Genomic DNA, 19,526 nt, shown 5'->3' on the forward strand with positions numbered 1-19,526 from the left:
TGAAAGGCTAGATGACAGAAGACAAACGTTGAGTTCTGGAGTAGTTTTCTCTATGAAGATGACAACGAAACGCGAAATTTTTCAAGTGTCTTGCCGACAGAAATGCTCCTGTAGAGACTAATAAGGATAGTTTCCACCTACCCCTTGTAAGCATGGAGAAGCAGATATACGAATGTTTGTCCATGTTCGGCATGATTATGAAAATTGTTGTAAGACGTTAATTTAAGGTAGCACCGACACAGATGTAGTAGTATTAAGAATCGAAGCAGTCCAAAATTATGGTGGAACAACCTGCGAAAAGGTTTTGGCAGGAATTAAGACTTTTGATGGCTACCTGTACGTGATATATCAAATGCGTTTGGTCCTCGTGTAGCTACTCTTCCTTTTATTCATTCAGTTGATGTGACACTTAGGGAATAGGTCAGTTTGGATGACATGGGAAGTATTTCAACATGTAAGGGACGTACTTATTTCTTTGCTGAAGTATAAAGACACATATATGAACATAAAAGAAGCATTTGTATGTATGACAGAACAACATCACTACTTGCTGTTAACCAGGCACAATGTCAATTTTCATCCAGGAAGCAGCGGCATTGTGATGTAATTCCGCCTACAAGATAATCTTTCCGGAGCACATCTAAAGAGCAGCGTATCAAGGTGGATAAGTTTGGGCTCAGTCTGAATTATGTACCAATTCACAAACACTGGGGTTGGATAAAAGAAAAAAATCGATGACAGTTGGGAACCTCAAAGGACTTTCTTGTCGGTAACTTTTGAAATGAGGAGGCGAAAAATCCATGCAGTTGTGTTGGTGACTGTAAATGCTACCGTTCTGTCCTTCCTTGTACGAGTTTTGTTATTGGCTACTGTCAGATAATTATAAGATAACGAACCTGTCTTTCTAACAAAACTAGGCATTTAATCTTAACAAAGAATGTGATATCACTTGTTAAGTTGATGAAAATTATAAACAACATACATTTTCAAACATTTTGCCGCCATTTTGAAACCGGAAATCACTCTTTTTTTCATTTACGGGTTGCTTTTCCGTACTTTAGGAACTGTAATTTACGCTTAATAAAAACTTACATTGGACTATACCTAGACCACAACTTTCAAGAATTTGCAACTGGCTATGAAGCCATTTGCAAAATGTTCGGTGGCCATCTTGAAAAAATGGAAATTTTTGATGGCCAGCACCTGATTTCTGTTAATTATCATTAAGTCCACCTTTATACCAAATTTCATGCTTGTATTTCATGCTTGTGTTAATACTTGTTAAGTTGGTGAAAATTATTAAAATATTTTCTACATATTTGCCTCTAATTTGGAACCGGAAACCACTATTTTCCTTCATTTATGTGTTGTTTTGTCGTACTAAGGAGCTGTTTTTAACGTTTTATCATAACTTACATTGGATTATACATTACACATCTTTCAAGGATTGAAATCCCTTGTAAAATTGCTTGAAAGTAAAAAAAAATCGAAATTTTTTACTCTTTTGCTAACATTTTGAAACCGGAAGTCACCTTAAGTTTCATAAATGTATTGTCTAGTCGTTATTTATGAACTGTCATTTGCTTTTTATCAAATCTAACAATGGATTTTACATATAACACACCTTTTAAAGGATTAACAAATAATGGCTAATTTGTTATGACGCCATTTTCAAAATATGTGGTGGCCATCTTGAAAAAATGATTTTTTTTTCTGGCCAGCAGCGGATTTTTTAAAAGTATCATTTAGTTAATCTTTATACCAAATTTCATGCTTGTATCACGATTTGCACAATTATGTCCATAATATCTCCCACTAGAGTTGTACCTCGTACATTTTAATGGCGTATCATGTATAAAAGACCTTGTAAAAGGTCTTGAAGAAATCTAGAAGTACAAGGTCCATATGTGTTCGGGATCATTCAGTACTGAGTGTTTTATGGTGTTTCTGCGTATACTGTGTTCCAGGAAACTGACAGTAACTGAGACAGGCCTATAATTTGATGATATGTCTTGTCTTCCTTTTTAAAAATGGGAACTACATTGGGATTTTTCAAGTCGGGTTGTAATGTACCTTGGTCTTATCGGGCTTGGGACACTGTTGTAGATATACTGGAAATATCTGTAGAATGTAGAAACTGTTCTTAACATTCATTTACTTATCTTGTCCAGAAGCTTTGTGGGTGTTGAGGTTTTATAGTTTAGACATTCCATTTTCTGTAAATATGTCTTCCATTGATGGAATTTGTTGTGTTTTCGTACGTTTAATAATGGGTTGTCTTCTTTGCGTTTAAGATATGATTGTTCAATATGTTTGCTTTGACTGTGTTTTCTAAGTGGTGAGAACATCTTTTTTTCTTGAGTAGTGCGACTCCTCCATTATCACGTTTCTTGCTGTTGATGAAACTCAAGAATTGTTACGGGTTTTATTTTTATTCTGTGATAATGGTGTCATACACTTAAGGTAGAGTACCATCTTACATTGGTTTCTGTTGTGTGCCTTTATTTCTTTGTAACGCTTGAATGTTTTTGCGGATTGTGACGTGTTTTGTGTGCCTATTTTGCAAGAATTTTTTTTCTCTTTCATTTGATTTGTTTCTGTTCTTTTTCGGATACATAACTTTCTATGTAAATGCTTTGAATTTCGTGCTTATGTCTTCGAATAAATAAAAACTAAGTTGTGATAACTTATTCCGGGTAATGATAACTATTTATCAATAATTGCGTTTCGTCTTGTTGGGAATTCTAGTCCACAATCATTTACCATTTCAAGAAACCTATTGTTAACCAAATTTGGGTTGTGTTTGCCGCTGTCTGATGCGTTATTCCAATCTATATCGTGTAGATTATTTTCACCTTCTATCCATAATAACTATGTGGTTTTTTTTCATTTTGTCAATATTTTCTACTCTACTGATGTACATTTGCTGTCAAGGTTACTGATATTTGGTGGCCGATATAAGCATTCCATAATATGATTTTCATGTTTTTTACCATTAATAATTTTATACATATACTGATTCAGTTTCATGTGTTCGTTGTATTTTTGTGTAAGATGTAGTAGTAGTGTTCTTTTTCTGTACTGGAAAGTTTTGGGTAAAGATTGCATGAAATGCAGTCATAACCCAATAGTACTGACATGATATCTAAATCTTCCAAGATGTAAATATATCATTAAGAACCAAAAATTTGCGAAAGCAAATTTACAGATCTAACATTGTTGGGTTGATGTTTAGACGAGTTGTATATACATTATGTACACAGCCATGTATCACCATCATTGATGGCGACCCTATTTTGCAAGAATTTTTTTTCTCTTTCATTTGATTTGTTTCTGTTCTTTTTTGGATACATAACTTTCTATGTAAATGCTTTGAATTTCGTGCTTATGTCTTCGAATAAATAAAAACTAAGTTGTGATAACTTATTCCGGGTAATGATAACTATTTATCAATAATTGCGTTTCGTCTTGTTGGGAATTCTAGTCCACAATCATTTACCATTTCAAGAAACCTATTGTTAACCAAATTTGGGTTGTGTTTGCCGCTGTCTGATGCGTTATTCCAATCTATATCGTGTAGATTATTTTCACCTTCTATCCATAATAACTATGTGGTTTTTTTTCATTTTGTCAATATTTTCTACTCTACTGATGTACATTTGCTGTCAAGGTTACTGATATTTGGTGGCCGATATAAGCATTCCATAATATGATTTTCATGTTTTTTACCATTAATAATTTTATACATATACTGATTCAGTTTCATGTGTTCGTTGTATTTTTGTGTAAGATGTAGTAGTAGTGTTCTTTTTCTGTACTGGAAAGTTTTGGGTAAAGATTGCATGAAATGCAGTCATAACCCAATAGTACTGACATGATATCTAAATCTTCCAAGATGTAAATATATCATTAAGAACCAAAAATTTGCGAAAGCAAATTTACAGATCTAACATTGTTGGGTTGATGTTTAGACGAGTTGTATATACATTATGTACACAGCCATGTATCACCATCATTGATGGCGACCCGATGGATACATCTGTTGTAGAGTTGTCACTGACTCAGACGTACTTATGAATATAATTATTTTCTGTGACTGTATATTACATTAATTTGTAGGATCCTTTACTATAGATAATTTAGCTGATCTGTAACAATTACATCTTCATGCCTTATATATCATGTACTGTAGTACGCCGCTAGATTAAAACTGACGTGGAAAGGTAACACATGCCCACCGAAAGCTCTTTTTTTGAGAGCCCAGGTGGTCGTGTGGTCTAGCGGGACGGCTGCAGTGCAGGCGATTTGGTGTCACAATATCACAATAGCATGGGTGCGAATCCCGGCGAGGGAAGAACCAAAAATTTGCGAAAGCAAATTTACAGATCTAACATTGTTGAGTTGATCTTTAGACGAGTTGTATATACATTATGTACACAGCCATGTATCACCATCATTGATGGCGATCCGATGGATACATCTGTTGTAGAGTTGTCACAAACGTACTTATCATTACTTTTGATATACACATATAATATTACATAGCTCAAATCATTCTAAACATCCTGTCCATTGTCATTTTCAGAAATATATCGTTGCTGGTACTTATGATAACTATTTACACCACTGGGTCGATGCCACTGCTGGTGGACGTTTCGTCCCCGAGGGTATCACCAGCCCAGTAGTCAACACTTCTATGTTGACATGAATTTCATTAATGTGCTCAATTTTATAAATTTCCTGTTTACAAAACTTTGAATTTTTCGAAAAACGAAGGATTTTCTTATCCCAGGTAATGGTTACCTTAACCGTATTTGGCACAACTTTTTGGAATTTTGGATCCTCAATGCTATTCAACTTTGTACTTGTTTGGATTTATAAATATTTTGATATGAGCGTTACTGATGAGTCTTATGTAGACGAAACGCGCTTCTGGCGTACAAAATTATAATCCTGGTACCTATGATAACTATTTATAGTTAAAAATGATGTTATAGCTAAAAATGATAAATACTTGTGCATCTTGCAAGAATCTAGAAATATCAATGGTTAAGTATTTTAAGATTAGAGTTATCTTCCTTTGTCCATAACAACCAATGTTTTATACACTGCAATGTTTAATTTTACTTCCCACTGATCAATTAAATCAATCTTTACTCTTCAGCGTTTTGAGCACTTTGTTTATGTTTTGGTGATATGGAGTATACGGATGCAGCAGAAATAGTAATTGAATCTTCACTTGATATAGAATGGAACACGTTTTGTGTAGAGTCGATAACAGTGATGAAGTCCGAGGTTGAAGTTAGCATGTCGAAATGTATACTGAGCCAAAAAAGTTTAGCAACACTTTATTTTTCAATTTTTGTTGTTGTTGTTTATGCAATTATTTTTTTTAAACATCATTGATATAATCCTTAGTTTTACCTGTAATTTTTAACAGTCTTACTTTTTTTCTGGATGATTGATTTCGCGCCATTTTAGCTTTTCACGTGTAACTGATGTTTTGTCTTCTGTACCTGTACTTTTAAGTAAAAATTAAAAAAAAAAAATTCCACTAACGTTCAGAAACACACAATTGGTAAGAAAAACATAAAAAAAGTTTGAAAAAATTGCATGTGGTGTAAACCTGGCCTTCCCAAAAATGACTGCCAGAAGTCTATTGGAATGGTTGATGCCAGAATGAGTGTTTCTAATGTCGAGGCTTGATTAAATGTGCATAAGTCAACAGTTTAGAGACTAACAAACAGATATCGACAAATTGCAACTGCACGGGATAGGTCGATATGCGGTAGACCAAGAAATACTATCGTCAAGGGAGGAGCGCAACTTTCGCTTTACAACAACACATGACAAGTTTTTTCCGGCCACAAGAGTAGTGCATTGACTAAGGGAAGCTGCTGGTGCGCCTGCCAAACTTTCATTTATGCATTTAGGGCATGGCCGAGAAATTGATTTTGAATAACACTATACTCATTTTCGCATTTTGACCCTCAAGCGCTCCATACAAAAAAAATCATAATGAATGTGAGTGATAAACATTCATGTTGCTTCTGACATGTAAAAATTTCATTTTTGTATTATTAAAATCATATGTTGTTACAATTTTGTAATAAAATAAAATTTCAAATTTTTGTTGCTAAACTTTTTTGGCTCAGTATACTATTGTATTGTTTATATGTGTCTTTCTCTGTCCTGAATGTTCTTGCATTTATTTGTACGGTCTTCCTAGTATGTAATGTTGTCATTTTATTGTTATATCAAACATTGCCATAAAAGCGCGAGGTTTGGCTAGCCACACAACCATGTTCAACCCATCATTTGTCATAAAATGTCCTGTACTAAATCAGGAAAATGGCAACTGTCATCTTATAATTTGTTTATTCTTTGTTACACTTCAGTGTTTCTGTTATTTCGTCGTTTTCCTCTTTTAGTTGATGTGTTTCCCTTTGTTTTATTCCTCAATCCGGATTTGTTTTCTCTCTATTGATTTGGGAATTTTGAACAGTGGTATACTACTGGTGCTTTTATGTTAGAAACACATTGCTACACAATGTTTGAAATTGAGGCTTCATACACAAGTGTATATAGGAACATGCAGTCTGCATGGTACCATTTGGCTCAATCATTCCAATCTACGCCTTTTTCTTCCAACCGTACTGTCTTTGTACATATTTGACAAGGGTATTTTGGTGTTCATATGCCTGAATTTTGTTAAACATCATTGTAACGAATCTCAGATATAGTGGGTTTTGTTTTACGTGGGATAGGTAGCATATCATTCCAGACCTAGTTGTCATCTGAATACTACATGAGTCCAAGAATTGTTTGTTATCTGATCTTGGTTTGTAACAAATGATCGCTCAATGTATGTCGTTACTACATATATCAGCAAAGCTAATAGAAATATTTTTTTTATATTCGTCAGTTCCATAGTTGTTTATATTGGTTACAATAAAAAAAATAAGTCACCTTTGTTTATGTATGGGTCACCTAAATTATGTGATCAAACCTCGTATTGCCTGATATTGAACAGGTTAAACTTTCTCATTCCATGCACGTTTCGGCAATAGAGTAGATTTTCAGGTTGTCATTCTGTATTGCTATGGATCACAGAGCCTAGCAAATATTTATTTTGGACGATGATGTTCCTTTGATCCTGTTACGGTGTGTATATCTCCAACTCGTTTGACATGCCTTGTATGTAGTGACGTTTTATATTTCAATAAACGTAATATATGTAAAACTGGGAAAACTGAATTAATTCAAGTAACACTTTCATTGTTCGTCCAAACCACTGCTTTTCTGAATTTACCTTCATCAAGCAGGGATTTCGATACCAGAAATTACTTTAACCCTAAATAATTCTTTCATAGATACAAATTGTTTCTATTTTGGAAGTTTTTGTAGTACCTGTAGAATCATTCTTCCAAACTGGATAACACTGGTATTCTTTTTATGGTCGGGATTGTGTTTATAGAGCCAGTTAATGTATATATACATACTATCAATGTAATCTTATTAGTCCTTTAAAGATTATCAATTTAGCATCGCACTAATGTTTAAAAATATTGTCTTTATTGATACTTACGTTTATTTTCGATTTTTATAAATTAAAACACAACATATATACAGAATGCAGTTATGAACAATTCTCTCATTAGCTTTAAGCTAGCTTACAGAAATTGAGTATTCTTAGATCTGTATTTGTTTTATTTTAGTCTGTTTGTTGTGCTCCGTAATGAGTGATAATCTGAAGAGTCCTCTTTGAAACTGTTTTTTTTTTTTTGGTTTACATGTTCAACCGCTGTCCCAGGTTAAAAAAAGAGTTAGGCGTTCACAAACTTGTTTGCATTTTTTATACCTAGCGAAGATGACTTGTTTGATGTAGATGGCTAGTTGAAAAGAATGTTTTAAAAATTAAATACTTTCTTGAGCATCGAGTATTGAAAGTTATTAATCGGATTGCGTGTTTAAAAGGAAACCAATAATTCATTGACGTACGTTGAATAAAATAGTAGTGTTAACAGTATAGCATAATTTGAATCATATATTGAACATATAACTCAATTCAGTATCAAACACAATGGAAACCATAACCAGAAATCAATGTGTTGTTGAAAGACCAATAAATTCATTAAGACAAACAATCACAGGAAATGACTCGTGTGTCTTGGGAAACTGTTTTCATTATTTTCAGAAAACAATTATAATGAACAATAAACTTGACCTGCAATAGATTTGGCTATTCCCTCATATAAACTTGCCTTGCAATGAATTTGGCTATTCCCTCATATAAACTTGCCCTGCAATGAATTTGGCTATTCCCTCATATAAACTTGACCTGCAATGAATTTGGCTATTCCCTCACATAAACTTGACCTGCAATGGATTTGACTATTCCCTCATATAAACCTGACCTGAAATGGATTTGGCTATTCCCTCATATAAACTTGCCCTGCAATGAATTTGGCTATTCCCTCATATAAACTTGACCTGCAATGGATTTGGCTATTCCCTCATATAAACTTGCCCTGCAATGGATTTGGCTATTCCCTCATATAAACCTGACCTGAAATGGATTTGGCTCTTCTTTTGTTCCCCTTTTGGTTATATAGCCCCTCACGTAATGAATTAACGTTCTCTAAAAGCACCACAAAGGACCTCTTTTGTCCACAAAGGTGCACAAGGACCACACATACATTTGGTAGGAGCATAAAGGACCTAAATTTTCTTTAAATCATATAAATATTTCAATTTCTGTGCACAAATTTAGAGACCAATCAACTACTTCAACTATGTCGTATACTTTGATTTAAAAAAAAAATGGTTAGGGTTCCGAATGAATTTCCATGAAGGAAAGTGCGTTTGACTCTTAAAAATTATAAAGTGTAATTTTCATTTATTTAAAAAAAATAGAAACGTTACCGATATTGTTCAAAGTGTTTCCTTTATAAACTTTTCTAATATGCCCTATGCTACAAAATGTACTAGGTAAGCATTATGAATTGCTCATTGGATAATGAAATATTTGTAGTATGAACATGGCTTTTTAAAAGACAGTATAACGAACAAAATTATACATCATAGGTTTTGATACAAACATGGCTTTATGTATATAAATTTACTAACCCACCAATATACGGATGAATAAGTCACCGTTTTACCACGGGAAAATGATACCGATGAAGGAAGACTTTGCTTCGATTATAAATCATTTTTGAAATAGAAGTCCTAGTAAGTGAAGAACCTCTAGCCTTTGTTTATCTTGTGTGCTTTTTAATTTTGGTTCATTTGTATGTTTTGGAGTTTAGTGTGGTGTTCATTTGTTGTCAGACATGTGTGCAAATTTGTTTAGAGGCACCTGAAATCTGATTCTTGGTATGTGATTTTTTCTTGCTTCTTTGAAAATCTTTAGTAGTCTTATGCTGAGGTCTGCTCTTTGCTCGGTTGTTGATTGTTTGACACATTCCTCCTTTCCTTTCTCTATTCTAAGATTTATCTAATAGAATAAAGTCTATATGTCGATTGGTATGAACTTTGTTCAATGCTGCAGCAGTTCAGCTACAGGACAAGGAATAATGGATTGTTGTAGGATATATTGTGATGCTAAACAATTGCTCTGATTAGCAACACATTCTAGAATTCAATGTAGAAATAAAAGTTTTGTCCAGGCGATTATCGATTCATCAATTGACAGGTAACTGCCATTGTAAACGATTTGCGGAAGAACAGCCAGGTTAACTCCGCGTGAACTGTTCAAGATAATAACTCCATTAATGTCGTTCAAGACAACAATTCTTGTTTTTATCATAATAAACATGAAGCTTTTTCGCTTTAATTGATAATTGCTTATCATGAGTAACACAGCGAGTGCCACAAGTATATCAGAATTGCCTGCCTTTTAACGCACCTGAATTCACACGCTCTGTTGTTGGGACTCTTATTGCTAAACCCCTCATTGCGTGTAAATACCACTACTGGGGATATAAGTCTTTGAGAGTGCTATAAGCCAAATATCCAAATGTGTATTGAAAGTAACTGTGGCTTGATTTAAATGAAATGCCCTTTCTCATACACTTCACTTTATTCGTCTGTTTGTCTCTAATTAACGAATAGATGTCTCATTGACAAGCATATCACAACTAGTTTGTTAAATTGTAACTGTCACTAGAAAATATGATAGTTTTTGTAAAGTTTCTGCTAAATACAAGTTCTGATTCAAGACAAGGGTTGTGCATACATATGTGTCTTTTTTTTTTAAATTGGTATGTGTTTCATTTGATTTTCTTTATTTTCACTGTTCATTTTTCATAAGATATGATTGAGACAAAAAAAGTTCGGTAAAGTGCAGTGATTATCAAAACTAAAAGGTTTCATCCTATAGTTCCAAACAGTTGGTTAAAATAAGTATCAGACTGAAAAGGTTTTACACAGTTTAATTTACAATTATCGGATAAGGTTGAAACTACGGTGTTGAAATTCTTTTATGTAGTATTTGTTTGGTGGTGACTTTAGAAATTTTGCATTGCACTTCAAATCGCAGGAAACTGGTACGAATCCGAGGATAAACATATCACAACATATCCGCCCGGTTACACGTTACAATATTTTAGAATTTCTGTTAGAAGATTTATTTAATTAAAACTACACAATCTTTGTAGTATTATCGCAAACATTTTTTTTAGACTAGAAGCTCTAACTTGTACTATGATAGCTGCATTGTATCTTTTATCCTGTAATTCCACTTCTTGGCTCTTTTTTCTTCTTTGGAACATGATTTAATACTGTACATTATCTACATTGTTTAAAGATACTGCATGAGGATATTTATACTTTAGATACATAATCGGCATATCCAACCATGAAAGTATTGTTTAATTTGATAAGTTTTGTGGTTAATGACTTTTTATAAGCAAACTATTGATTTGTAAATATATCATTACAAGGTTAACTTTCTTCTGTTACCGCTACACCAGTTTTTAAACTTCGATAAAAAGAAATATACCAATTATCTTCACCGATTGATAATTCTTTCACTTCAGAAGATTTTTTTTTAACGAAATCAATGAAATAAAAAATATATATAATCCACTCGTGGTAGAACAACACTGATACTTCACTTATTCGTAGGTTATTCCATTGGTTGTTGGATATTATTTGACAGAGAAAAAAGCATTCTGCTTGAATTATTATAGAATCGCTAATTTGATATTTACTCTGAACACCTTCTTATGAAAACAATAATTTGTCAAGATCATGCAACAATAGAATACGTTTGCCAATGTCACTTTTCACGCTTTGAATTTAGAAAATATTCAGGCAATATAAATCTAGCAAATATTATCCATCAGGTATTCATGGCAAATGCCAAAAAAAGCCTCACTTAGAATAATTGCATTAATGTAAAAATCAGGAGACGCATGAAAAAAGTATCCATTAAAAATCAAAGGACAAAGATATGCAAAATAAACACATCACTGTGTGGCTTTCAACAATGAGTAAAACCTATTATGTGTGCATGTATAATAGCCTCAAGTGTCAAATTCTGTTTTTGAAAAACTACAAACAAAGACATTCGCGACAGACAAAATTATCGAAAACCACTGGAATACATGTTTGTGACTTGGGTCAGGCACATAGAAACTCGCGGGATTCATATAAAAATGAGGAGATCGGTGATACATGAATATATGATTGCCAATAAGAAAACTATCCACTACAATCCACATAACGTCCATGTACGTGAGTAACCGTAGCGTTTGGATGATCCTATCCGTTCTAATCTCGAACACTGTCACAGTTTACTGTTTAGACCCTACTATACATTTCTTCTTTCATCTTTACAACAGATTCTCACGGATGTTTTCTTTCACAGATTTTTTTTTACTGTTCTTACCGAGAGTTTTTAACCGTTCTACCTTCAAACCGATTCTGACTCTGAAACACTTTATGACAGCTCTGTCTATTCATAAAATTACGTTTCGAATCATTATTTCATCTTTACTGTCTCGAATAAAATATTCCAGAATATAGATGTAATTTATAAAGTTTCATATATTAATTTTAAAGGATATTATTCATATTTCTTTTTACTTATTTGTTTCTTGGTTTTATCAGAAACACATCCTCATACAATATTGTTTATATGTCTCTGGTTTTATGTACATGTACATCTTTATAACTATTTAACCACATATGAATTATTACACCCAAGTTAAATCGTATATGTTCACTATAGTGTTTAATAAGGTCAGTATAACTAGGGCATATAAATAGTAAATGACATTCACGGTCACTGTGCAATACAAATGTTTAACCTATAATAACACCTCAAATTGTTCTTCTTCAGGCTGTTTAATTGTCATTCCAAATGAACTATTTTGATCATAGTTTCTGTAAAACTACAAGCTTATTCTCTTTAATGGCTTTTCGTAATTTAATAGAGATATTTATAATAAAAATTATATTTAACATGGATAAATAACAGAACTTACATACACATACGACCGCATTTTTCTTCTATTTAATGTTTTTATTAAAATCATGCTGCAAATTACAATTTTCAGTAGTAATATACCAATAATTTCCAAAACTGTGAATCGTGAATTCGTTCTTAATCTATTATCTGGTCGAAATATTCATTGTTTAAAATTTTGCGTTACTTAAAGGAAGTCACGGGGAACCGTTCTTCCATGTGTGTTCTTAATGATTTATCAGAATCTCATGGTAAGGGAATTTGAAAAGTTAATGAGTCTATGAATACATATGATTAAACAATCTTTGAAGACTTTTGCATTGACAATTTAGTTTGAAACCCAACCTACATTCCCACGACACTCAACAAAAGGAAGATATCTTGAATAATGGTCCGAGAACAAAATTTAATTCGTAGTGCATTTCTTTTAGAACATAAATGAAAATTAAAAAAATCCCACCTGCGCTTTCTCAATTAAATTTTCACAGTGTGTTGTACTACTTTTGGGACAAATTATATCAAAATTATAGAAAACTTCATCGTCTCTAACTCAAAATATGGACAATTTTATCATTAGGGCGTCTTGAAATCTTTTAGACAGCTTCCGAATTGCTATTTTTCAACCTTTTTCACCTGGACCAAATCACTACTTTCCTTTAAAATTCTGGACCCAAATTTTTTTACAGTGTAATTTCACCCCCCCCCCCCTACTTACAATTTGAGGCATTAAACATGGAGAAATAAATTTGGAAGGGGTATAATAATTAGTGGCAAGTAACCCACTGTTAACAATAGGGACTATATTCGTTGAACAACGAAAATCAAGGGACGACAATTGTGGTCTCGGACCTAATGGTAGGTCTGTTGTATGATCTTTTGAAATTTCAAACAAAGATGAAAAACTGGATTATTTCCTCTAGCAATATTACTAGTATTAAAAGTTTAGTTACCTACGCTTCCCACAAGTATTCTACAAAATAAAAGACAATTTGAAAAAATTTAAAAAAAAAAAAATGGGGATCGTAGATACAAATGTATTGTCCATGGGTGGGATAAATCGTAAGTAGTCAAAACCACTTTGATTCATACAACAGTTCTCTTTAACTAGCATTATCAAAATGCTTGTTTTCTTGTATACAACATAATTCTTACCTTATAAGGACGTGTTTTGAAACAAACTATTGGCATATATGTTTGGAAACTATATTGAACTCTTATATTTCTGTGTTATCTAAACACAAAACAGTTACATACAATGCGGTCATTTTGTTTTAAATCACAGGGTAAATTCAAAGAAGATATTTTTTATCAAGACTTTAGAGCCAAGTTCGAATTACAGAATGCAATTGCTGTAAGGTATATGGTTTGCTGCTGAACCCTGCAGATCCGTAGAGGGTTTGTGAAATCCATAGATGTGAATCCGAAGGTTGAATCCTCTATGAATTGTACTAACCTTCTATGGATCAGTAGGGGGCAGTAGTGAACCGTTAAACGATTTTATCGCACATAGGACTTTTCATGTAAAGTTTTGTATAAAAAATTACCATTGCCCCCATAAGTATAAATAGGGGGTCCCATCGTGATGGCGATAAAACAATCACATTGTACTTATGTACTCGAGGTGCGATAAATGCGTATATATATATGCCAACATCCATTCCTTGTTCTTTTCCTTCCAGATCATATAACACTCCAAGTTAAGGTTGTTTTAAAAAGATATCACTCCCTGTATTTATGAATGTTTGTATCTACAAGGTTTATCATCTACAATTGTAACCTGCCTGTTGTTTATAGGAATAGTTGCACTTTTTAAGTGGGATTGATCTGACAGCACTTTGGGATATTAATAGTGTATTGATATGTAAAAAGTAAAATCACAAAAATACTGAACTCAGAGGAAAATCAATTCGGAAAGTCCATAATCAAAATCAAATAACAAAACGCATCAAAAACGAATAGATAACTGCATCATTTGTAAAACTAGAAAGCCATGGACATGAAATACATTGTTGACTGATACAAGCTTTAAAACTGTAAAACAAACAAAAATTGGTACCTATGGTTTGTAATGAGTATTTAGTTCTAATGTTCATTTTACCAGAAATGAAAAGCATTCAGTTCATTTTTGTCGAAGACACATGAAAAATATTCGCCGTGAATGACGAAAATATGCAAGTTCTTAAATTGAGTAACTTTTGTTTTACACAGTTTTTACTACCGACGTTAATTTTGCCGACAATGTTATATTGATTAAGCCTTTCCCTAAAGAAATGTGCTATTTATTGTAAATCGTTCAATAGCCTCAGTCTAATATTGTCCATTGTGTCCCAAGCAAACAACAATTAAAGTATCAAATATGAAAATAAACATTAGTTGGATACATGCATAAAAGTGCTCTTACGATACATTGTATTCCAAAATATAGATTGCTGATTTTAATCGCAATACCTCTTTATATAAATTTCTTTAAACAATAGAAATGACCGTATCTACCAATCAATAAAATCAATGAGGAACGTACTGATAATTAACCTTAATTATAGACAATAAGTCAGTCTGTACCATGCATTGGTTAACCTATGTCATAAAGTGCTTCTTTATAATTTGTGTAAAAGGTTCACTGTACTTGGAACATGCCTTCCTGATTGATGGATCATGTAGATATCTCAAAAATAGTAATCTACATTCATAAAATATATTTTCAAACAGAATTTCACAATGTTTGTACCGCCTTGCATATAAAAGGTTTGGCCTGGGTGTAATGTAGGTTCCTGAACTAATAACGCTTGTGTATATGAATACTTATATTTTACGTAGAGAATCTCCGGTGATACATTTATCATATATGTAGTGCTTTAAAAAAACTACCTAACAATGAAAATAAGTATGCTTCCTCCCAGACCAGGACTCGAACCTGTGTCTTTCGATTCTCACTTCTTCGACAATACCTTATAGCATTGCACACTTGCTCTACCCCTACTCTATCCAATCAAAAGTTGCTTTCGTTTCGAGAGTGGTTACTTTCTTTATATATATATTCTTTCTTTATTTCGTATCATCGGTATTTACACACAATTCAATAAGCATGTTTCTACTCTTATATAATTTAACGTTATTTGATACGAAGTGATTTATATGTATTTATACAGCTCGGTAGCTTTCAATGTAGTTTAAATGTAATGTAGTCAAATTTTGAATCATACATCAAACGTATTTTGTTAAATTTGTATTGCAACATCATTCAAAATAAATTTCATATTTTATTCATGTGTAAGACAAAGCTAGAGACAGTAGATACCAGGGAGGGAATTAAACAAAACAGACAACAATACCATGGTGACTAATGAAAATGACAAAAAGACAATCAACAAAACACTTCACAGAAAACTTAGACTGCGCAACACGAACCGCTCAAAAAGCAGAGTGATCTCAGAATCTACGGAGGAGTGAACAGACCCTGTTCCACTGTTGACAGCCATCGTGTAGTTCGTGGCAATACAACAAGTACACAATTGTTGATTCGTCGCATTCAGCGATGTTGAAAGAAAAGTGGACAGGATTTTGACTAACGTCACAAGTATCCTCTAAGAAAGTTGCCAGCTTTATCCCATACTTATTTTTACAGTTTTGCCTATAAAATCTGTTGACAGCTTTATCCCATACTTATTTTTACAGTTTTAAAATCTGCAAACAAATGTCTTACTCACACATTGTTATCAATGCAATGAAATTTAACGCGACTGTCATTCAAGTGAAAGGTTTAGCTAGCTATATATAAATTTAGCATTTTCTATGTAAGTAAATGTTTGTACCAAATCAGGAACTTAAAAGTTGTCCTCCATTCATTTGATATATAATATGTTTGTGCGTTTGGTTTTGCCATTTGTTAAGGTAATCCCCGTTTTGAATTTCCCTTGGAGTCAACTTCAGTATTTTAGTTATTTTACTTTTTTAGACATATCCGTGGTCATCTCTGACTTAAATATCCAAAAACATCATATACTTTACTTTACTGCATAAAATAATTATATGTCAACAACTATAAAAAAAAATCGAAAAAGGCCTTCCGGGATTGCTGATCTCTTTGTTCCATGTATTTTATTTCACTATCTAATAAGCTATATCAGGCCTGAATAAGATTATTTCACACTGGCCGAAACAAATAGCAAAAGTAACGTGTCTTAAAAAGTACAAACTGTATGTGATTGTTTTAGTATACAGTACTGACAATAAAACTAATGACATAAAACTACAATAGACCACCATCCGACCTTCAGCAATGGCACAAACAATTGCCGCATAGTAAGCTATAAAAGTCCCAAATGTAACACAATTCAAACTAGAAAGTAAACGACATGACAATGTACAAAGCAATAAAAGATAAACAAATATAAAATAAGAACATTTTTTTATATAACGAATGTATGTTTGTTGGTGCTTTGTTGGTGCCCACCTAATCCAGCATAGGACTGTGGAATAGTAGCATAAAATAAGATCAGAAAATAAAAGTTAGATGAAAAGGTTTGCCTTGTCAGATCGACACAAAAGCACTCTTTCAAACCTCACAAAAAGTTTTTAGAAAACAAAATTATGGTCGGAGAATTCTGTAGTAAAGAAAAGGTAGTTAAAAACCAATATTCACTATTAAAAAAACCTCGATCATGATGTTTGTGTCATTTTGGTCTTTTGTGGATAGTTGTCTCATTGGCAATCATACCACATCTTCTTTTTTATATGATGACAAAAATATCAATCAGAAAACATCAATAATGAATTTAGTGTCAAAATGTAATTTTTAGAAAAAAAAGGATCTTGTGCTATGAGTTCACTTCAATTATGTCAAAAATACGTTAAATTATAAAAAGTATTAGGTGAAGTTGATCTTGATCATGTTGATAGTCAGAAGAAGAAGAGTGCAGTTAAATGTTTCTGATGAACTATGTTGTTGGAATGGTTTGATTTGTTAATCATGATTTTCATGTCAGTAAATAAAAAGAATCTATGTTTGTTTGGTTAAATGTTAAACAGACATGATAACACGCGGAGAATTACTAAAGAAACGAAGAGATAAACGTCTTACACCCCACTCCGTCAGACATATGTTTTAAATGAACCCTCACCTGAGTGATATTACATAAAATTGTTTACAAAGGTAGAAACGTGTGAATATTCATTTTAAATAGTGTACCAGCTACACAAAATAACGGAAGTTAGCACTAACAAATACTATCATGTGTAAACATGGGCAAAGTTTGGAAGAACATATATTAAGTAAGGTATGTAGTTTTACTTTTGTGGTTACGAAGCACACATGTCATTAGCTCGTTTAAATGTCTATGTTTTTAGATTTAATAATTTTAATACAAAATTAAAACCCAGATTCTGGTCACGCGTTTAATATTTATGTTTTTGATTAACAGAAATTTGATGTACAAAGCTTAGCACAGTAGACTGATTTGAAACTCAAGTGTGAATATTACAATTAAAAATGGTAACTGATGGATACATTTTCTACAACCAACCCCTCTTCCCATCCACAAAACATAATAAAATAAACAAATACATTCGTAGTAAAAGTAGTATGAATCATAACGGTAATGAAGTGGAAATTTCATTACAGATTTCCCCTATTTTGTATTGTTTATATTGCTCATTTGATGAACAGTTGTCAACATGACGTGTTGGCTAGTTTAGTATTATACTAAGGTATTATTGCAATTAATCATGTGGTAGGTATTGTAACTTATATCCTCTCCTGCCATATAAAATACAAATACATAGATACAATGTATGAGAAGATGTGGTATAAGTGTCAATGAGACAACTCTTTATCCAAGTCGCAATTTGAAAAAGAAAACCATGATATATAGGTGAAAATACTGTCTTCAACACGGAGCCTTGTCTTACACCGAACACCTATCTATATAAAACGAGAGAAATGAGATATAGTTGTGAACCACAGCAAACAAACGACAACAACTGAACATCAGAACTTTGGATAGGTGCAAACAAATACAGCGGTTTTAAACGTTTTAATAGGTACTAACCTTCACCCTTACTAGTCCGAGATTACTCTGACGTTCGACGGCTAATTTGCCAGACAAGCTGGGGCCGTGGGTCGTCAGGGCTCGTCCGATATCAAAAACCGGATATTTGCCCACCCAAAATAGATGCGCTACTTCCTCGCTTCTGGAGCGGACTGGGGGCCTTGGAATTTTATAAATTGGGCATTAATCTCTTCATTTTTCATTTATCTTTTCATTTATGTAAGTTTCACCTACCTGCCAACCTTTATTTTTCTATATTTTAACAGTTTTCATAGTGACCCCTCCATTTCAGCATTTTGACCAGCAAATATCCACTTTTTGATATGAGACGAGCTCTGACGTCCCACGGCCCCAGCTTGTCTGGCAAATTAGCTGTCGGACGTCAGAGTAATCTCGGACTACACCCTTACCTGATCAAAACAATAGTGAACATCACAACATAGAAAGACACACGATAAAATATCAATTGAAATGGCTTAATATGATAAAAAAAGAAGATGTGGTATGATTGCCAATGAGACAACTATCCACAAAAGACCAAAATGACACAAACATAAACAACTATAGGTCACCATACGGCCTTCAACAATGAGCAAATCCCATACCGCATAATCAGCTATAAAAGGGCCCGATAAGACAATGTAAAACAATTCAAACGAGAAAACTAACGGCCTTATTTATGCAAAAAAATATATGAACGAAAAACAAATATGTAACACATAAACAAACGACAACCACTGAATTACAGGCTCCTGACTTGGTACAGGCACATACATAAATAATGTGGCGGGGTTAAACATGTTAGCGGGATCCCAACCCTTCCCCTAACCTGTGACAGTGGTATAACAGTACAACATAAGAACAAACTATAACAATCAGTTGAAAAAGGCTTAACTCATCAGATGGACAAATAATACCAGTGGACGTGGCCGGGTACTTATACATCCCGACACAAAAAGACACAATGAACAGATCTGAGAGTATTTGCAGTTATCTGACAGCTA

The 19,526-nt window shown here is 33.1% G+C and overlaps 1 protein-coding gene across 7 annotated transcripts in view; it reads left to right on the forward strand.

The window, feature by feature from the left end:
• The first annotated feature begins 17,513 nt into the window (after nt 1-17,513).
• Nucleotides 17,514-19,526, forward strand: part of LOC134706311 (melanopsin-B-like) — a 39,356-nt gene continuing 37,343 nt past the window's right edge. For 2 of the 7 annotated variants that reach the window (XM_063565138.1, XM_063565142.1), the window contains exon 1: nt 17,514-17,751. The gene's annotated coding sequence lies outside the window, so the exon portion shown is untranslated. Of the gene's footprint in view, nt 17,752-18,148; nt 18,205-19,526 lie in introns of those variants that run through there. The other 5 variants (XM_063565137.1, XM_063565144.1, XM_063565139.1 and 2 more) reach the window with 4 other exon arrangements.

The sequence above is a fragment of the Mytilus trossulus genome, chromosome 2, assembly GCF_036588685.1.
Source record: "Mytilus trossulus isolate FHL-02 chromosome 2, PNRI_Mtr1.1.1.hap1, whole genome shotgun sequence".
Taxonomy (NCBI): domain Eukaryota; kingdom Metazoa; phylum Mollusca; class Bivalvia; order Mytilida; family Mytilidae; genus Mytilus; species Mytilus trossulus.